This window comes from Triticum aestivum, chromosome 5A (assembly GCF_018294505.1).
Source record: "Triticum aestivum cultivar Chinese Spring chromosome 5A, IWGSC CS RefSeq v2.1, whole genome shotgun sequence".
NCBI lineage: Eukaryota > Viridiplantae > Streptophyta > Magnoliopsida > Poales > Poaceae > Triticum > Triticum aestivum.
Genome location: NC_057806.1, coordinates 272,622,420 through 272,643,757, shown reverse-complemented (window position 1 = coordinate 272,643,757; position 21,338 = coordinate 272,622,420).

The following is a 21,338-nucleotide window of genomic DNA, read 5'->3' as shown; positions in this document are numbered from 1 at the left end:
ATCTCGACGGAAATCATCCCAAGTGATAACACGTCCACCTCTGGAGTCCTTGTACTGCTGGAACCATTCTGCAGCTTGATCTTTGAGTTGGAAGGAAGCGAACTTGACAAAGTCCTCAGGCCTGACGTTACTGCACTCGAAATGCTTACACAGATCCACAAGCCAATCGTCAGCATCGGTTGCCTCAACACAATTGCTGAAAGTCTTTGGCCCGTTAGCAAGGAACTGGTTGAGTGTAGCAAAGTGACTCTGATTGCTGCCTTGATTCCCTTGGCTGCCTTGATTGCGCTCTTTAAGAATTTGCATGATCAGCTGTGTGTTTGCATTGGTTGCGGCCATCACAGCTTGCCATGCCTCTGGAGGAGGTGGAGGTGGTGGCGGATCAGGATTCGGAGTCGTGCGCGTTGGAGGAGCCATCCTGAAGAGGTTGACCACCATTAGCACATTGACAGATAAATATTGAAGCTGAATCCAACGGAATGAAAATTGCAACATATAGTCTTCACATCCGAACAAAATGAACGAATGCATTCCTCTTGAAATGGTCACATATCCATAAATTGAGAAGCCACGTAGAATTAAGGTAGAGAAATAAATCAACAAGGTACGGATCAAGAACGAATAATCGGTAAGAAATCCCAATCTCAAACCAATATCCGTGGAAGAAGAACTAGAGCTACTAGAATTCCCACCTATGAAACTCCCGAACCTTTCCGGTTATGCAATCAGGTGTTGGGGATACAGGGGAAGCATAATATCTCACCCAAACTAGCAAATCCTACATCCAGCTGTATCCATCCTTCAACACATAACCAAGAAACCTTCGGAAACCATCTACCTCAACCTTCGAAAAGCATCCGTTATACAAGTTATGGCGATACTCCCGAACTCCCGCCCCAGTACTGGGTGGCGTCGAGGTTATCTCACCAACGAACTGCATAAAAGAGATTTTCGATGTCGGCGTACTAAACTCAGGTATTCCAGAACTGCAACGATAAAATTATGATGACAACACCTCAGAGCTCAACTCCCCGGGACACTTCCACTAAACCCCTGACAGGAGGCACCAAGACAATGTTCTCATCATAAAACCATCGGAACGATTCCAAGATACCCGCGTGATCCTAAATTTTTTTAGTGAAATTTGAGAAGAGAAGAGTCAAAACTCTACGTCAGGATGCCTTACCAGAGCGATGAGGAGACTGGGAAGTAAAAAGAATTCCTAAACTCTCCGATATATAATTCCTAAATGACTCAAAACATTTTTCTAGACACAACTCGGCCGCTAAAAACGATCAAGCAATGGGGCTCCTAAGGTCGGGGAAGGCTCTGATTACCAACTTGTAACACCCTCGATGCGACTATAGCTCCCACGTGTCGAGGCACGACTTAGAGACATAATCGCATTGAAGGCATATGTCGCAAGTTAGGCAATCTTCACAACATCCCATGTAATATAATAATAAAGGGGAGATAACATAGTTGGCTTACACTCGCCACGTCAATCAAGTACATAAATAACATTACATCATCCAAACACTCATGGCCCGACTACGGCGCCAAAATAAAAGAGAACCCAACATGCGACACGGTCCCATCACCCCCAACTGGGCACCACTACTGATCATCGGGAAAGGAAACATAGTAACGTTGAGAGTCTTCGTCGAACTCCCACTTGAGCTCATACGCGTCTCCTGGAGCGGAATCATCAGGCCCTGCATCTGGTGTAATAGTAATCTGTGAGCCACAGGGACTCAGCAATCTCGCACCCTCGCGATCAAGACTATTTAAGCTTATAGGTAAGGCAAGGTAAAATATGAGTGGAGCTGCAGCAAGCGACTAGCAAGTATGGTGGCTAACTTATTCGCAAAAGAGAGCGAGAAGAGGAGGCAAAGCACGAGCGAGAAACTAGAGAGCAACCTGCGCAAACATTACTCCAACACCGTGTCCACTTCCCGGACTCCGCCGAGAAGAGGCCATCACGGTAACACACTCAGTTGATTCATTTTAATTAATTAAGGTTCAAGTTATCTACAACCGGACATTAACAAATTCCCATCTGCCCATAACCGCGGGCACGGCTTTCGAAAGTTCAATCCCTGCAGGGGAGTCCCAACTTAGCCCATGACAAGCTCTCACGGTCAACGAAGGAATAGACCTCCTCCCAAGACGTTCCGATCAGACTCGGTATCTCGGTAACTCAAGACACTTCGACAGGTTAAAACAAGACCAGCAACACCGCCCGAATGTGCCGACAAATCCCGATAGGAGCTGCACATATCTCTTTCTCAGGGCACACTCAGATGAGACATCCTACGAGTAAAACCAACCCTCAAGTTGCCCCGAGGTGGCCCCGCAGTCTACTCGGTCGGACCAACACTCAGAGGAGCACTGGCCCCGGGGGGGGTTAAAATAAGATGACCCGCGGGCTCCGGAAACCCGAGGGAAAAAGAGGCTAGGTGGCAAATGGTAAGACCAAGGTTGGGCATTGCTGGAAAAGCTTTAATCAAGGCGAACTATCAAGGGGTTCCCATTATAACCCAACCGCGTAAGGAACGCAAAATCCGGGAACATAACACCGATATGACGGAAACTAGGGCGGCAAGAGTGGAACAAAACACTAGGCGAGAGGCCGAGCCTTCCACCCTTTACCAAGTATATAGATGCATTAAGATAACAAGCAATATAATGATATCCCAACAAGTAAATAAAAGATGTTCCAACAAGGAACGGCCTCCAATCTTCACCTGCAACTAGCAACGCTATAAGAGGGGCTGAGCAAAGCGGTAACATAGCCAATCAACGGTTTGCTAGGACAATGGTGGGTTAGAGGTTTGACATGGCAATTTGGGAGGCTTGCAAGCAAGTGGTAGGCATCGTAGCAATGGCATAGCAAAAGAGCGAGCAAACTAGCATAGCAAAGATAGTAGTGATTTCGAGGGTATGATCATCTTGCCTGCACAGTTGTCAGAGTTGACTGGATCCTCAAAAGCAAACTCAACGGGCTCCTCGTTAGCGAACTCGTCTCCCGGCTCTACCCAAACAAGACAAACAAGCAACAAGGATACAATCAACCACGTGCAAACTCAACAACATGATGCAAATGATGATATGCTATGCGGGATGCGATGCGGGATGCAAAATGCAAGATATGACAGGAAATGCATGAACCTGGCCTCAACTTGGAAATCCAAGTGTGCCACTGGAAAGATGAGATGAAATCGCTTGAAAACGATATAAAGAACGCCGGAATCGGAGTTACGGTTTGGAAATGGCAAGCGATTCAAAAATGACACCGGTCTGCGATTTACAGCAAGTAGGCATCTAAATGCAATGAAATGAACATGCTACAGCACCCAAACATGACAACAAAATACATGGCAGGGATGCACACAAGATGCTTAACAAAAGTCTAGCACTGAGCTACGGCCAATTCATCCATTAACAGGTTCAAACAAGCATGGCAAAAACGCAAATGGTAAAACAGATCTCAGACTTAGTGAAATTAACACTTGTCTGGAATTTCAGATCATATAGCCCTCTTCGGAGCAACAAAACAACATGCTACAGGACCTGAACATGACAAAGAAAGACATGGCATGGAGCTACTCAACAAGCTTAACAAAAGTCCCTTAGTGACCTTGAGCCAAAAGGGATCACAAAATATACTAACAAGCACACGAACATAGCAAAAACATAATCAGTTTTCAGACTTAGTGAAAACTGGGACATGCTGAAACATAACTCACGAAGGCATGTTTACGAGCTCGATGCACTCACCACGGTGCAAGTCATGGCAAGACAAGCATACATCCCTTAAGAAGGCACAAAATGCAAGCTAGACATGGCAAGAACAATGGCATAGCATGCACGGATCAACTACAATAACATCGGCAAAATCGCAAACAAGTTGACGATCTGCCCAGATTCGCAACAAAGCAAAAGTAGAGCTCGATTGACTCAAGCTAGGGTGCTCCATAATTGCAAACAAAGACATGGATGGATAGAGCACTACAAGATTAACAAAACTCCCTTACTGATCATCCTCAAAAGAGGCACGGATCACTAGGAAACAACACGAACATATGGCATCATGAGATAAACAATCCCAGGACTTAGTGAAATCACTAAGTCCCTGAAAACAGAATTAGCAAGTGCACCACTTTGTAAGCTTGCACAAGTCACCACACACATCCTAAAAATACATGGGTTGCACCTCTGGAAAGATGAAAAAACCCTTAACAAAACATATGTAGAACTCACGGGCATATCATGCACACATTAATCATGGCAAAAATGACAAAAGTGCTAAACGGAGTAACAGATCTGACAATTAACTCAAGTAGCCCTCTTCTAACAGCATTTCGGGCATCAAGATGAACTCAAATGAAAATGATGCAATGGAATGAAATGATGTACTCTCTGAGATGAACATTTTGATATGCTATATGCATGAATCGGAGCTACGGATGCAAAGTTACGAGGCTGCGAACATGTGCACATGGACTGGAATTCTGGGACTTAGAGAAAAAAACGAAGTCAACCTAAAATTTCAATGGATCGCACGCTTCCCGAGGTGGCTCCGGCGATGTACTGTAGCTCCGGCGAGCTTGTTGGTGGCCGGGCCGGCGACGGGAAGGGCCGGGGAGGCCGGGCGACGGAGAGGCCGGCGCGGCCGGTGGCGGCGATGGGCGTAGGCGGCGGCGTGCAGTGGCCGGCGAGCTCGGGTGGCGGCGAGCTGGCGCCGGCGAGCTCTCCGGCGATGGCGCGGCGGGGCTGGGAGGAGAGCGGCGGCTGGATCAGGGAGGGAAGGGGGGCGGCTGGCTCGCGGGCGAGGAGGCGAGATGGGCCTCGGGGGCCGGCCACGGGCCTCCCGGGCCTGGCGGCGGGGTGGAACGGCGGCGGAGGCGGGCCAACGGGGCGGCGACACGTGGCGGCGGACACGGCGGGCGGACGTGTCCGTCGGTGGCGCCTTTGTCCGGCGGCGGCGGGTGGAAATGGATCTGAGGTTAGGGACGGAGGGGATCCGGGATTTTTTAGAAGGGGGAGGTATATATAGGCATAGAGGGAGCTAGGAGAGTCCAAATGAGGTGCGGTTTTCGGCCACGCGATCGTGATCGAACGCTCTAGATGATGGAGCAGAGTTAGGTGGGTTTTGAGCCAAATTAGAGGGGTGTTGGGCTGCAACACACACAAGGCCTTTTCGGTCCCTCGGTTAACCGTTGGAGTATCAAACGAAGTCCAAATGATACGAAACTTAACAGGCGGTCTACCGGTAGTAAACCAAGGCCTCTTGGAAAGTCTTGGTCCAATCCGGAAATGTTTAATCCCCACACACGAAAGAAAGCTAGAAATGGCCACCGGAGGAGAACGAAGCACCGGAATGCAAAACGAACAACGGGGAAAATGCTCGAATGCATGAGACGAACACGTATGCAAATGCAATGCACATGATGACATGATATGAGATGCATGACAACGATAACAGCACCGGAGACAAAAACCCGAACCCGAGGAAATAAATATAACTTAACGCCGGAAACGGCAAGAGTTGGAGTACAAATAGGGAAAGTTACATCTGGGGTGTTACAGCCGTTTAGGTCATATTGGTGTAAAGCGCATGAAGAAACTCCATGCTGATGGACTTTTGGAATCACTTGATGCTTGCGAACCATGCCTCATCGGCAAGATGACTAAGACTCCGTTCTCCGGAACAATGGAGCGAGCAACTGACTTTTGGAAATAATACATACTGATGATGCGGTCCGATGAGTGTTAAGGCTCACGGCAAGTATCGTTATTTTCTGACCTTCACAGATGATTTGAGCAGATATGGGTATATCTACTTAATGAAACACAAGTCTGAAACATTTGAAAAGTTCAAAGAATTTCAGAGTGAAGTGGAGAATCATCATAACAAAAATAAAAGTTTCTACGATATGATCGCAGAAGAAAAATATTTGAGTTGCGAGTTTGGCCTTCAGTTAAAACAACGTGAAATAGTTTCACTACTCACGCCACCTGGAACACCACAGTGTAATGGTGTGTCCGAACGTCGTAACCATGCTTTATTAGATATGGTGCGATCTATGACGTCTCTTACTGATTTACCGCTATCGTTTTGGGGTTATGCATTAGAGACAGCTACATTCACGTTAAATAGGGCACCACTAAATCCGTTGAGACGACACCGTATGAACTATGGTTTGGCAAGAAACCTAAGCTGTCGTTTCTTAAAGTTTGAGGTTGCAATGCTTATGTGAAAAAGTTTCAACCTGATAAGCTCAAACCCAAATCGAAGAAGTGCGTCTTCATAGGATACCCAAAATAAAATGTTGGGTACACCTTCGATCACAGATCCGAAGGCAAGATATTCGTTGCTGAGAATGGATCCTTTCTAGAGAAGGAGTTTCTCTCGAAAGAAGTGAGTGGGAGGAAAGTAGAACTTGATGAGGTAAGTGTACCTGCTCCCTTATTGGAAAGTAGTTCATCACAGAAATCTGTTCCTATGACTACTACACCAATTAGTGAGGAAGCTAATGATGATCATGTAACTTCAGATCAAGTTACTACCGAACCTCGTCAGTAAACCAGAGTGAGATCCGCACCAGAGTGGTACGGTAATCCTGTTCTGGAGGTCATGTTACTTGACCATGACGAGCCTACGAACTATGAGGAAGTGATGATGAGCCCAGATTCCGGGAAATGGCTTGAGGCCATGAAATCTGAGATGAGATCCATGTATGAGAACAAAGTATGGACTTTGACTGACTTGCCCAATGATCGGCGAGCCATTGAGATTAAATGGATCTTCAAGAGGAAGACGGACGCTGATAGTAGTGTTACTATCTACAAAGCTAGAATTGTCGCAAAAAGGTTTTCGACAAGTTCAAGGTGTTGACTACGATGAGAGTTTCTCACTCGTATCTATGCTTAAGTCTGTTCGAATCATGTTAGCAATTGCCGCATTTTATGAAATCTGGCAAATGGATAAACAAAATTGCATTCCTTAATGGATTTATTAAAGAAGAGTTGTATATGATGCATCCAGAAAGGTTTTGTCAATCCTAAAGGTGCTAAGGAAATATGCAAGCTCCAGCGATCCATCTATGGACTGGTGCAAGTATCTCGGAGTTGGAATATACGCTTTGATAAGTTGATCAAAGCATATAGTTTTATACAGACTTGCGGTGAAGCCTGTATTTACAAGAAAGTGAGTGGGAGCACTACAACTTTTCTGATAAGTATATGTGAATGACATATTATTGATCGGAAATAATGTAGAATTATTCTGCAAAGCATAAAGGAGTGTTTGAAAGGAGTTTTTCAAAGAAAGACCTCAATGAAGCTGCTTACATATTAAGCATCAAGATCTATAGAGATAGATCAAGATGCTTGATAAGTTTTTCCAATGAGTACATACCTTGACAAGATTTTGAAATAGTTCAAAATGGAACAGTCAAAGAAAGAGTTCTTGCCTGTGTTACAAGGTGTGAAATTGAGTAAGACTCAAAGCCCGACCATGGCATAAGATAGAAAGAGAATGAAAGTCATTCCCTATGCCTCAGCCATAGGTTCTATAAAGTATGCCCTGCTGTGTACTAGACCTATTGTATACCCTGCCCTGAGTTTGGCAAGGGAGTACAATAGTGATCTAGGAGTAGATCACTGGACATTGGTCAAAATTATCCTTACTGGAGTAAGGATATGTTTCTCGATTATGGAGGTGACAAAAGGTTCGTCGTAAAGGGTTACGTCGATGCAAGTTTTGACACTAATCCAGATGACTCTAAGTCTCAATCTGGATACATATTGAATGTGGGAGCAATTAGCTAGAGTAGCTCCGTGCAGAGCATTGTTGACATAGAAATTTGCAAAAATACATACGGGTCTGAATGTTGCAGACCCATTGACTAAACTTCTCTCACAAGAAAAACATGATCACACCTTAGTACTCTTTGGGTATTAATCACATAGCGATGTGAACTAGATTATTGACTCTAGTAAACCCTTTGGGTGTTGGTCACATGACGATGTGAACTATGGGTGTTAATCACATGGTGATGTGAACTATTGATGTTAAATCACATGGTGATGTGAACTAGATTATTGACTCTAGTGCAAGTGGGAGACTGGAGGAAATATGCCCTAGAGGCAATAATAAAGTTATTATTTATTTCCTTATATCATGATAAATGTTTATTATACATGCTAGAATTGTATTAACCGGAAACATAATACATGTGTGAATACATAGACAAACAGAGTGTCACTAGTATGCCTCTACTTGACTAGCTCGTTGATCAAAGATGGTTATGTTTCCTAACCATAGACATGAGTTGTCATTTGATTAACGGGATCACATCATTAGGAGAATGATGTGATTGACTTGACCCATTCCGTTAGCATAGCACTTGATCGTTTAGTTTGTAGCTATTGCTTTCTTCATGACTTATACATGTTCCTATGACTATGAGATTATGCAACTCCCGTTTACCGGATGAACACTTTGTGTGCAACCAAACATCACAACGTAACTGGGTGATTATAAAGGTGCTCTACAGGTGTCTCCAAAGGTACTTGTTGGGTTGGCGTATTTCGAGATTAGGATTTGTCACTCCGATTGTCGGAGAGGTATCTCTGGGCCCACTCGGTAATGCACATCACTATAAGCCTTGCAAGCATTGCAACTAATGAGTTAGTTGCGGGATGATGTATTATGGAATGAGTAAAGAGACTTTCCGGTAACGAGATTGAACTAGGTATTGAGATACCGATGATCGAATCTCGGGCAAGTAACATACCGATGACAAAGGGAACAACGTATGTTGTTATGCGGTCTGACCGATAAAGATCTTCGTAGAATATGTAGGAGCCAATATGGGCATCCAGGTCCCGCTTTTGGTTATTGACCAGAGAGGTGTCTCGGTCATGTCTACATAGTTCTCGAACCCGTAGGGTGCGCACGCTTAACGTTCATTGACGATATAGTACTATATGAGTTATGTATGTTGATGACCGAATGTTCTTCGGAGTCCGAAATGAAATCACGGACATGACGTGGAACTTCGGAATGGTCCGGAGATAAAGTTTGATATATGGGATAGTAGTGTTTGATCTCCAGAAGGGTTCCGGAATTCACCGGAAGGGGTTTCGGATGTTTCCCGAAATGTTTGGGCACGAGAACACTTTATCTGGGCCAAAGGGGAAAGCCCACGAGGCTTTTGGAAAGTGCAAAAGGAAGTTTTGCGGAGACCAGAGGCTAGACGCCAGGAACCCTGGCGTCTAGGGGGTAGACGCCGGGAACCCTGGCGTCTAGCCCTGGAGTCCGAGAAGGACTCTTGCCTTTCGGGTGAAACCGACTTTGAGGAGGCTTTTACTCCAAGTTTCGACCCCAGGGCTCAACATATAAATAGAGGGGTAGGGCTAGCACCAAAACATCAAGAAACACCAAGCCGTGTGCCGGCAACCCCGTCCCCGCTAGTTTATCCTCCGTCATAGTTTTCGTAGTGCTTAGGCAAAGCCCTGCGGAGATTGTTCTTCATCAACACCGTCACCACGCCGTCGTGCTGCCGGAACTCATCTACTACTTCGCCCCTCTTGCTGGATCGAGAAGGCGAGGACGTCACCGAGCCGAACATGTGCAGAACTCGGATGTGTCGTGCTTTCGGTACTTGGATCGGTCGGACGTGAAGACGTACGACTACATCAACCGCGTTGATATAACGCTTCCGCGAACGGTCTACGAGGGTATGTAGACAACACTCTCCCCTCTCGTTGCTATGCATCACCATGATCTTGCGTGTGCAAAGGGAATTTTTTGAAATTACTACGTTCCCCAACACCGACTTCATCTCCAAATCTACTAGTTGTCTTCTGGTCTAAGAAAAATCTTTGCAAAGGTTCTATTTTGTCTGGACTCCGTTTGGTATTCCTTTTCTGCGAAACTCAAAAACAGGGAAAAACAGGAACTGACTCTGGGCTCTAGGTTAATAAGTTACTCCCAAAAATAATATAAAATAGCATATTAATGCATATAAAACATCCAATACAGATAATATAATAGCATGGAACAATTAAAATTATAGATATGTTGGAGACATATCAAGCATCCCCAAGCTTAATTCGTGCTCGTCCTCGAGTAGGTAAATGATAAAACATAATTTTTGATGTGCAATGCTACCTAACATATTTATCTATGTAATTTCTTTATTGTGGCATGAATGTTCAGATCCGTATGATTCAAAACAAAAGTTTAATATTGACATAAAAACAATAATACTTCAAGCATACTAACAAGGCAATTATGTCTTCTCAAAATAACATGGCCAAAGAAAGCTTATCCCTACAAAATCATATAGTCTGGCTATGCTCCATCTTCATCACACAAAATATTCAAATCGTGCACAACCCCGATGACAATCCAAGCAATTGTTTCATACTTTTGATGTTCTCAAACTTTTTCAACTTTCATGCAATACATGAGCGTGAGCCATGGACATAGCACTATGGGTGGGATAGAAGGTGATTGTGGAGAAGACAAAAAGAAGGACATAGTCTCACATCAACTAGGCGTATCAACAGGCTATAGGGATGCCCATCCATAGATATCAATGTGAGTGAGTAGGGATTGCCATGCAACGGATGCACTAGAGCTATAAGTTTATGAAAACTCAAAAATAAAACTAAGTGAGTGTGCATCCAACTCGCTTGCTCATGAAGACCTCGGGCAATTTGAGGAAGCCCATCACTGGAATATACAAGCCAAGTTCTATAATGAAAAATTCCCACTAGTATATGAAAGTGACAATATAGGAGACTCTCTATCATGAAGATCATGGTGCTACTTTGAAGCACAAGTGTGGTAAAAGGATAGTAACATTGTACCTTGTCTCTTTTCTCTCATTTTTTATTTTCTGTTTGGGCCTTCTCTTATTTTTTGCCTCTTTTTTCGTCCGGGGTCTCATCCTGACTTGTGGGGGAATCATAGTCTCCATCATCCTTTCCTCACATGGGACAATGCTCTAATAATGAAGATCATCACACTTTTATTTACTTACAACTCAAGAATTGCAACTCGATACTTAGAACAAAATATGACTCTATATGAATGCCTCCGGCGGTGTACCGGGATGTGCAATGACTCAAGAGTGACATGTATGAAAGAATTATGAAATGTGGATTTGCTAAAAATACGATGTCAACTACATGATCATGCAAAGCAATATGACAATGATGAAGCGTGTCATAATAAACGGAATGGTGGAAAGTTGCATGGCAATATATCTCGGAATGGCTATGGAAATGCCATAATAGGTAGGTATGGTGGCTGTTTTGAGGAAGGTATATGGCGGGTTTATGGTACCGGCAAAATTTGCGTGGTACTAAAGAGGCTAGAAATGGTGGAAGGGTGAGAGTGTGTATAATACATGGACTCAACATTAGTCATAAAGAACTCACATACTTATTGGAAAAATCTACTAGTTATCGAAATGAAGTACTACGCGCATGCTCCTAGGGGGATATATTGGGTAGGAAAAGACCATCGCTCGTCCCCGACCGCCACTCATAAGGAACACAGTCAATAAATAAATCATGCTCTGACTTCATCACATAACGTTTCACCATACGTGCATGCTACGGGAATCACAAACTTTAATACAAGTATTTCTCAGATTCACAATTACTTACTAGCATGACTCTAATATCACCATCTGTTGGGGAACGCAATAATAATTCAAAATTTTCCTAGGTGTCACCAAGATCAATCTAGGAGATGCTAGCAACGAGAGAGAGAGAGAGAGGGAGTACATCTTCATACCCTTGAAGATCGCTAAGCGGAAGCGTTACAAGAACGCGGTTGATGGAGTCGTACTCGCGGCGATTCAAATAGCGGAAGATCCGATCAAGCGCCAAATGGACAGCGCCTCCGCGTTCAACACATGTACATCCCAGGGACATCTCCTCCTTCTTGATCCAGCAAGGGGAGAGGAGAAGTCAAGGGAGAACTCCGGAAACTCGACGGCGTGGTGGTGGTGGAGCTCGTCGTTCTCCGGCAGAGCTTCGCAAAGCACTATGGAGGAGGAGGTGTTGGAGGAGGAAGGGGTTGCGCCAGGGAAGGGTTGTGGCTGCCCTCCCACCCCCTCCATTTATAGGGTGAAGGGGAGAGGGGGCCGGCCCCCTTAGATGCATCTAGAGGGGGGCAGTGGGGAGGCTTGCCCCCCAATCAAGGTGGGAGGCACCCCCTCCCCCTAGGGTTTCCAACCCTAGGCGCCTTGGGCCCTTGGGGGGCGCACCAGCCCACCAGGGGCTGGTTCCCACCCATATTCATCCCATTAAGTCCCCCGGGGCAGGTGGCCCCACCCGGTGGGCCCACGGGTACCTTTCGGTGGTCCCGGTACAATACCGATAACCCCCGAAACTATTCCGGCTACTGAAACTTGACTTCCCATATATAAATCTTCACCTCCGGACCATTCCGGAACTCCTCGTGATGTCCGGGATATCATCTGGGACTCCGAACAATCTTCAGTAACCACATTCCATTTCTCATAACAACTCTAGCATCACCGAACCTTAAGTGTGTAGACCCTATGGGTTCAGGAAACATGTAGACATGACCAAGACTTCTCTCCGGCCAATAACCAACAGCGGGATCTGGATACCTATTTGGTTCCCACATGTTCCACGATGATCTCATCGGATGAACCACGATGTCGAGGATTCAATCAATCCCTTATACAATTCCCTTTGTCCATCGGTATGTTACTTGCCCAAGATTCGATCGTCGGTATCCCCATACCTCATTCAATCTCGTTACCAGCAAGTCTCTTTACTCATTCCATAACGCATGATCCATGACCAACTCCTTATTCACATTGAGCTCGTTATGTTGATGCATTACTGAGTGGGCCCAGAGATACCTCTCCGTCATACGGAGTGACAAATCCCAGTCTCAATTCATGCCAACCCAACATACACTTTCGGAGATACCTGTAGTGCACCTTTATAGTCACCCACTTACGTTGTGACGTTTGGTACACCCAAAGCACTCCTACGGTATCCGGGAGTTGCACAATCTCATGTTCTAAGGAAACAATACTTGACATTAGAAAAGCTCTAGTAAACAAATACACGATCTTATGCTATGCTTAGGATTGGGTCTTGTCCATCACATCATTCTCCTAATGATGTAATCCCGTTATCAACGACATCCAGTGTCCATGGTTAGGAAACCACAACCATCTATTGATCAACGAGCTAGTCAACTAGAGGCTCACTAGGGACATGTTGTGATCTATGTATTCACACATGTATTACGGTTTCCGGTTAATACAATTATAGCACGAACAATAGACAGTTATAATGAACAAGGAAAAATAATATAATAATAAACATTTTATTATTGCCTCTAGGGCATATTTCCAACAGTCTCCCACTTGCGCTAGAGTCAATAATCTAGTTACATTGTGATGAATCGAACACCCATAGAGTTCTGGTGTTGATCATGTTTTGCTCGTGGAAGAGGTTTAGTCAACGGATCTGCGACATTCAGATCTGTATGCACTTTACAAATATCTATGTCCCCATCTTGAATATATTCACGAATGGAGTTGAAGTGACGCTTGATATGCCTGGTCTTCTTGTGAAACCTGGGCTCCTTGGCAAGGGCAATAGCTCCAGTGTTGTCACATAATAGAGTCATCAGGCCCGATTCAGTGGGAATGACTCCTAGGTCGGTGATGAACTCCTTCATCTAGACTGCTTCATGTGCTGCCTCCGAGGTAGCTATGTACTCCACTTCATACGTAGATCCCACCATGACGCTTTTCTTGCAACTGCACCAGCTGACTGCCCCACCATTCAAAATGTACATGTATCCGGTTTGTCACTTGGAATCATCCAGATCTGTAGCGACCCGACCTTAGACGGTCAAGTCTCTGTGCTTAAGTGTCATCCCTGGATCGGTATTGCTGACACATACAATACTCGAGGATTTGTAACAGAGTTCAATCACACACTTATTACATCGAATGTCTCAAAAGAGAACTTATTACAATAATATGGCTGAAGGCCATCTAAATATGATAACAGCGGAAGCTTCGAAAGTAGAAGAGTCCACCCAACTCAACGGGAAAACTGAGTGCATGACAACGACCTAGCGCACCTTACTCTTCGTCTGAAAACTCTACAACATAATACATTGCAGCCTGTGTAGGGTCAGCACATGGAATATGCTGGCAAGATAACACTATAGAGCAATGAACAAATAACAACTATCACTACATGCATATATGGCTAGTGGAGGCTCTATGGTTATCATTTGCATAAAGCTAGTTTTTTCCTACAACAAAGGAATATATTTTTTTAACTACAAAGTTGGTTGAAAACATTGACAGGGTAACCCCAACTCAATCCAAATTAAAGGTTAATAATCCAACAAAATAAATTATGAAGAGTGATGGATCAACATAATAATTCAAGCACCAGATACTCAAGATGTCCATAACCAGGGACACGGCTAATCATGATTAGTTTGTACACTCTGCAGAGGTTTGGGCACTTTTACCCACAAGACTCAATCTCCTTCGTTGGATTTCTCGCACTGCATGATGTTTGAGAAACGGATGATCGAGACACAGTCTTTCCGAAGCGTTAGCTTGTTACGACGGGTAGACAGTACCACCTACATCCCCTGCATCTGCTAGTCCACCACTGTAAGAGGTCACACAACATACTCAACTATGCCAGAGCCCATAATGGCTTGTGGCTGCACATAGAAGTTTCCAGCATGAATAACATAATGATCCCTTTGGGCCTGGGTGGCAAACCATAGGATGATCACACGGATTCCCCGGGATCTCCTTTGGACAACACTAGATTCCCCAGGTGCCCACAAACCAATCCACCTAGATGTGTATTAAAGTAGCCACCTTCAGTTAAACCTTAGATAACAATAATCTCTCACATGTTTCATGAATACTCTCAAACCAAACCACGTCTACGTGCCTAGCATAGCAGTATAAGCATACGTAGTAAATACCCAGGGTTTAATATAAGACAGTAGGTTCTACCTCATCAACTACTTCCCAATACCCACATGTTAATCAAACCTACTCATGCAATGTTTGAGGGTTGAAACTAATGCATAAAAATTGGGTAATAAAGGAATATGATCAAAGTGTTACTTGCCTTGCTGACGATCGGAAAACCCTAGTGACTCGTAGTAGCATGCTTCGCACTCCAGAAACTCTATCATGAACAAACAATAGCATACATAAGCACTCAGGCATAATATGCAAAGGTAAAACTCAAATGAAAAGATCCAAACTGAAAGTTGAAGTGAAGAGCTTCGATTTACAAAAAGAATCGATCGAGTCGGAGTCACGAAACTCAAATTATGATCAAAAGAAGTTTGAATTCAAATCTACTTGAAACCAAATTTTAAATTGCCAAAGCCATGTTAAAGTTGATTATCTGGATAGAGGGGAACAAGACAAAGATTTTGCTGTTGGTTTCACTGGATTTGGACAAAACCGAGTAAAAAGTAACGAGGGTTTGAAGATCGGGGACTAATCTATAAGAAAAGTATTCACGGATAGGTCCTTGGCCGAAAATTAAAATTAAAAGAAAAATCTAACGAACAAACATTCTTAATAGAAGCTAACGAATGAACATGTTCGCTAACAGAGAGAAATGGGTGAACATTCATTAACTAGCGAACCCTAACAAAATAAAATCGATCTAAACGAATAACAAAAAAACTGGGGCGGGTTTTAACGGTTTTACCGGTTCGAAGGTTTTCGTCGGATAACCGGCGGCGGATATGGACGGTGGCGGCTCCGGCGCCTGAAGGTGTTCGTAGGGCTACGGGGTGGGGCGGCGCGGGTGGCAGCGACGCGTGGCGGCGACAGCGGCTAGAAGCGGGCGGCGGCTGGCTCGGGGTCCAAGGGGGCCCCGGGGTCGCTATTTAAGGGGAGGGGGAGGGAGGCGGCGGGGTGGCTTGCGGGAGGGGCAGGGTCCCCGTGTCCTGTTGGACATGGCGGCGGCGGCGGGCGCACTCGGGACTCCGGTCCCGAGCCAGAGGAAGTCGGCGGCGTGCTGGGCCGTGGCCTAGCTGCGGCCGGCCGAGGAAACTTTTTTTTTCTAAAATAAATTTCGCCGCGGAAGAAAAATCCTAATAAAATATAAAAGAATTCTAAAAATACCAAAAACAATTTTCACCGTCCAAACCTAATATTTAGGACAAGATGAACATTTTTCTGGACTAAAATGCAATTTTCAAAATGCATATTTTTCTCTAATTCAAATAAAATACAAATAAAAATAATTTGATTTTTAAAATTTCTTCTCCAATATTTCTTTTCTATTTGAAGAAGTCATTTTATCTTATCTCATTTATATTTGTTATTGGAAATAATTGGAGAGAAAATATTAAAATCAAATTGTCCTTTCTACAAATTTGAAATACATTCAAATATGAAAATTCAGTGAAACCTCCAACTCTCTCCTTGGGTCCTTGAGTTGCTTAAGATTTCTAGGATCACAACCAAAATGCAAATAAAATATGATATGCATATGACGATCTATGTATAACATCCAAACTGAAAATTGGGATGTTACAAACCTACCCCCCTTAAGATGAATCTCGCCCTGGAGATTCGGGTTGGCTAGAAAATATGTGTGGGTGGTCTTTTCATAGGTTTTCCTCTTGTTCCCAAGTGGCTTCTTCCTCGGTATGGTGGCTCCACTAAACTTTGCTAAACTTGATAACCTTGTTGCGTGTAACTCGGCTGGAAAACTCGAGAATTTTGACTGCTTTCTCCTCGTAAGTTAGGTCACTCTCCAACTGAATTGCTTCTAGGGGCACTATATCTCTCAGAGGAATATCGACCATCTCAGCATGACACTTCTTCAACTGGGAAATGTGAAACACATCATGAACTCCTGACAACCTTCTGGTAACTCCAACTTGTATGCCACTTCTCCCATACGTTCCATAACTCGATGTGGTCCTACAAATCTTGGGGCTAATTTTCCTTTGACTCCAAATCGTTTAACTCCTCGCAGTGGTGACACACGAAGATATGCCATGTCTCCAATTTCATAGACTACCTCCTTGCGTTTCGTATCAGCATAACTCTTCTACCTGGACTGAGCTACCTTTAGTCTATCATGAATTAACTTAACCTCCTCTTCAGACTCTCTGATTAAATCTTGTCCAAACAGCTGACGGTCTCCTACTTCATCCCACATTAACGGTGTCCTCCACATCCTTCCACTTGTCGCCTCCTGATTGGCCGAGCCATCTCCTGAGCGCCCCCAAGCCAACCAGGGCCGGCCACGTCACCCCTGCCTGCTCCCCTCTGCCATGGCCCTATGAAGCCTGCGGGAGGCCTGCCCAGGCCTGATCACGTCGTTCCCCGCAGCTGCATCGCCCCCGAGCTCCATATCGGGAGAGGAGCTCCCGATCTGGCGTGTCCTCGCCGTCCGCGCTCACCGGCCACGAGCGCCGACCATCGCCGGAGACCTCCAGCAGGCCAGTGCGCCCTTGCCTCCTTCCTTTTCCAGCTCTCTCCCTGACGCCCTTGCGTTCTTCCTCGCAAGGAGCCTCCATGGCGCGCCGAGCTTGGAGCTCTGCCTGCTGCCATTGTCCATCGCTGTTCTGCATCGAGAACGAGGTTGCCCTCTCTTATCTACCCGCCCAGTCCTTTTTCTCGTCAGATCCAGCAGATCCCGCCTGGATCCGCTCGCCGGTGCTCGTCCCCGACCTCTCTTCGCGCCATTATCAACCTCCTGCCGCCGTCCGTCGCCGTTGGCCGCGTCCAGTCGAGCGCCCGCTCGCGCGCGTTGACTGTGTGTGGCCGCGCGTGGGTCGCGACCTCCCCAGCCTAGCATCGCCAGTGCTCCAAGTCCTAGCCGCGGCCTACTAGCTCCTCCACCAACCGGCCCATGCGGCCTGGTGAGCACCCAGATCCAGTGTCCCCTCCTGTACACGGTTGGGCCAGCCAGATTCGGCCCATTTCATGTTTTTTTCGTTTTGCGATTTGTCCATTTATCCAGGCTTACCAGTTTTACAGTGTAGCGACCAGACCTCAAACAATCTGATCTCTGTGCTTCAGTGTCATCCCTGGATCAGTAATGCTGACACGCACAGTACTTGAAGGATTTATAACAGAGTCGCAATCACACACTTATTACATCGAGTGTCTCAAAAGAGAACTTATTACAAATAATATGGCTTAAGGCCATCTAATAATGATAACAGCGGAAGGCTTGGAAGATAAGTGAGTCCATCAACTCCAACGGCATCACTGAGTATAGAACCACGACCTAAGGCTCCTTATTCATCGTCTGAAAAGTCTGCAACATGAATGTTGCAGCCCGAAAAAGGGTCAGCACATGGAATATGCTGGCAATGTAACACATAGAGAGTAGTAAACAGAAATAGGCTATACTACATGCATATATGGCTGGTGGAAAGCTCTATGGTTACAGTTTTGCGTAAAGCCGATTTTTCCCTACTACAAAGGAATAAACTTTATTTAACTATCATGGTGGTTGTTAAACATTGAGAGTGTAGACACCCTCTCAATCCCAATTAAACATCATCATTAAAACCCAACAAAATTAATTAAAGTCAAATGATGAGATTCACATGATAATCCAAGTACTAGATACTCAAAATTGTCCATAACCGGGGGCACGGCTAACCATGATTAGTTTATACACTCTGCAGAGGTTTGCACACTTTTCCCGACAAGACTCGATCTCTTCCGTTGGGATTCTCGCACTACATGGTGTTTGAGAAACGGATGATCGAGACATAGTCTTTCAGAAGCGCTAGCACCTTACGATCAGGTAGACCGTTACACCTACTTTCCCCTACATCTGCTAGTCTACCACTGTAAGAGTTCGCACGACTTAATCAACTATGCTAGAGCCCATAGTAGCTTGTGCACACGGAAGTTTCTAGCATGAATAATCTCATGATCCCTTTTAGCCTGGGTGGCGGTCCATAAAGAAAAACAAGCAATCGCTGGAATACCCAGGTGCCTCAATCCACCCAGATGTGTATTTAAGTTGCCACCTTAAGTTGAACCATTAATTAACAACCTCACATCTGTCATGAATTACTCTCGAACCCAATCCACGTCTACAAGCATAGCATGGCATAAGCAAACGTAGAAGTAACTCCCAAAGGTTTGATAATAAAGCAGGTAATATGTACTACCTCATCTACTTCACAAAACCCACATATTAATCAGATCCTATTCATGCAAATGTTTGAGGATCGATCTAATGCAACAAAACTGGGTAGTAAGAGGTATGATCAAAGTGTTACTTGCCTTGCTGATGATCCGTGAAACCTAGAGATTCGAAGTAGCAAGCGGCGCACTCTAGGTACTCTATCGCGAACAAACAAGCACACAATAAGCACTCATCTAATGCACAGGTAAAACTCAAATAAGAGATCTAACCAGAAAGTTCAACTTAATAACTCTGGTTTGCAAAAAGAAACAAATCGAACAAAACAACGAAAGTCAAACGGCGAAAGAAACAAGCTTCGATTACTAATCTGGACCTAAGTTAAATTTTACAGAAGGAAAAACTTGTTTGAGTTGGTTAAACGGAAAGAGGGTTTCGAGACGAAACTCTAGGCGCTTGAATCACCTGATTCCGATAAACGAGCGAAAAGTTAAACTAAAACTAAAATCACGATCTGAAATAATCGCGGAAAATCCGAGAAAAGAAAAAACTGACGAACAGATTAACAAACGAACATTCGTTATCTAAAACTAAACGGTGAACTCTACCGTTAAAACGAACGAATGAGCGAACGCTCACTAAATAACAGAACCGTTAAAACCGATCTAATAAAATAAAAAAATAAAACCTAGGGTTTTCAAAAAAACAAATCGGTTTTCTTCAGAAAACCGGCGGCGGACGGCGTGGCTACCTCGTCAGACTCCAGCAGGACTCGGGGCTCCGGCGGGGTGGGGTGGCGTCGGCGGCGGGCGGCGCGGCAAGCGGCGGCGACGGCGGCACACGGCCGCGAGCGGCGGCTGCGGGAGGCGGGGCGGGTCGAGGTGGCAGGGTGAGGCGGCAGCGGGGTATTTATGAGATGGGGGCGCGGCTTGGGGAAAGGGGCGCCGGGTCGGGGTCGGCCTCGGGAGGCGTGCCCCGACAGGACTCAGCGGCAGCGGCGGGTCGGTCTCCCGCGGGGGAAGGCGGCGGCTTGGGCCTGGCCTGCCTCGGCTGGGCCTTCGACCCAGTCGGGCGGGCGGTACTTTTTTTAACAAATTCCGCCGAAACTAAGAAAAATTCTAGAAAATAACATAAAACTCTAAAAATGCCAATACAAATTTTCACCGCCTAGATAAAATATTTAGAACGAGATGAACATTTTCTTGGCCCTAAAATGCAGTTTTGAAAAATGTGCAATTTTTCCTAAATTCAAATAAACTAGCCAAAAACTCCGAAATAAAATCTTATTTTATTTTTTATTAAATCCTCAATATTTCTTTATTTTGGGAAATTTATTTTATTCCCTCTCTCATATTTTTATAATAGAAATAATTGAAGATAAAATAAATAAAATCAAATGATGCTATTTTCAAAATTTGAGAAAACTAAAATATGAAAATAACGAAATCCCCAACTCTCTCCGTGGGTCCTTGAGTTGCGTAGAATTTCTGGATCAGGACAAAAGCAAATAAAATATGATATGCAGTGATGATCTAATGTATAACATTCCAAATTGAAAATTTGGGATGTTATAAACCAACCCCCTTAAGATGAATCTCGCCCTCGAGATTCGGGTTGGCTAGAAAATAGGTGAGGATGGTCCTTTAGCAGATCTCCCTCTCGCTCCCAGGTGGCTTCATCCTCGGTGTGGTGGCTCCACTGAACTTTGCAAAACTTGATAACCTTGCTGCGGGTGACTCGGCTGGCATACTCGAGAATCTTAACTGGTTTCTCCTCATAGGTGTAATCACTATCCAACTAAATCGCTTCCAGCGGCACTGTATCTCTCAGTGGTATATCCGCCATCTCTGCGTGGCACTTCTTCAACTAGGAAACGTGGAACACGTCGTGAACTCCCAACAATCCCTCAGGCAATTCCAACTTATAAGCAACTTCTCCCATGCGTTCCAAAACTTTGTATGGTCCCACAAAACGTGGCGCTAACTTTCCCTTAACTCCAAAGCGCTTAACTCCTCAAAGTGGAGATACACGAAGATAAACTCTATCTCCGGCTTTGTAAACTGTTTCCTTGCGTTTAGAATCTGCATAGCTCTTCTGCGTGGACTGGGCTACCTTGAGTGTGACGCCCG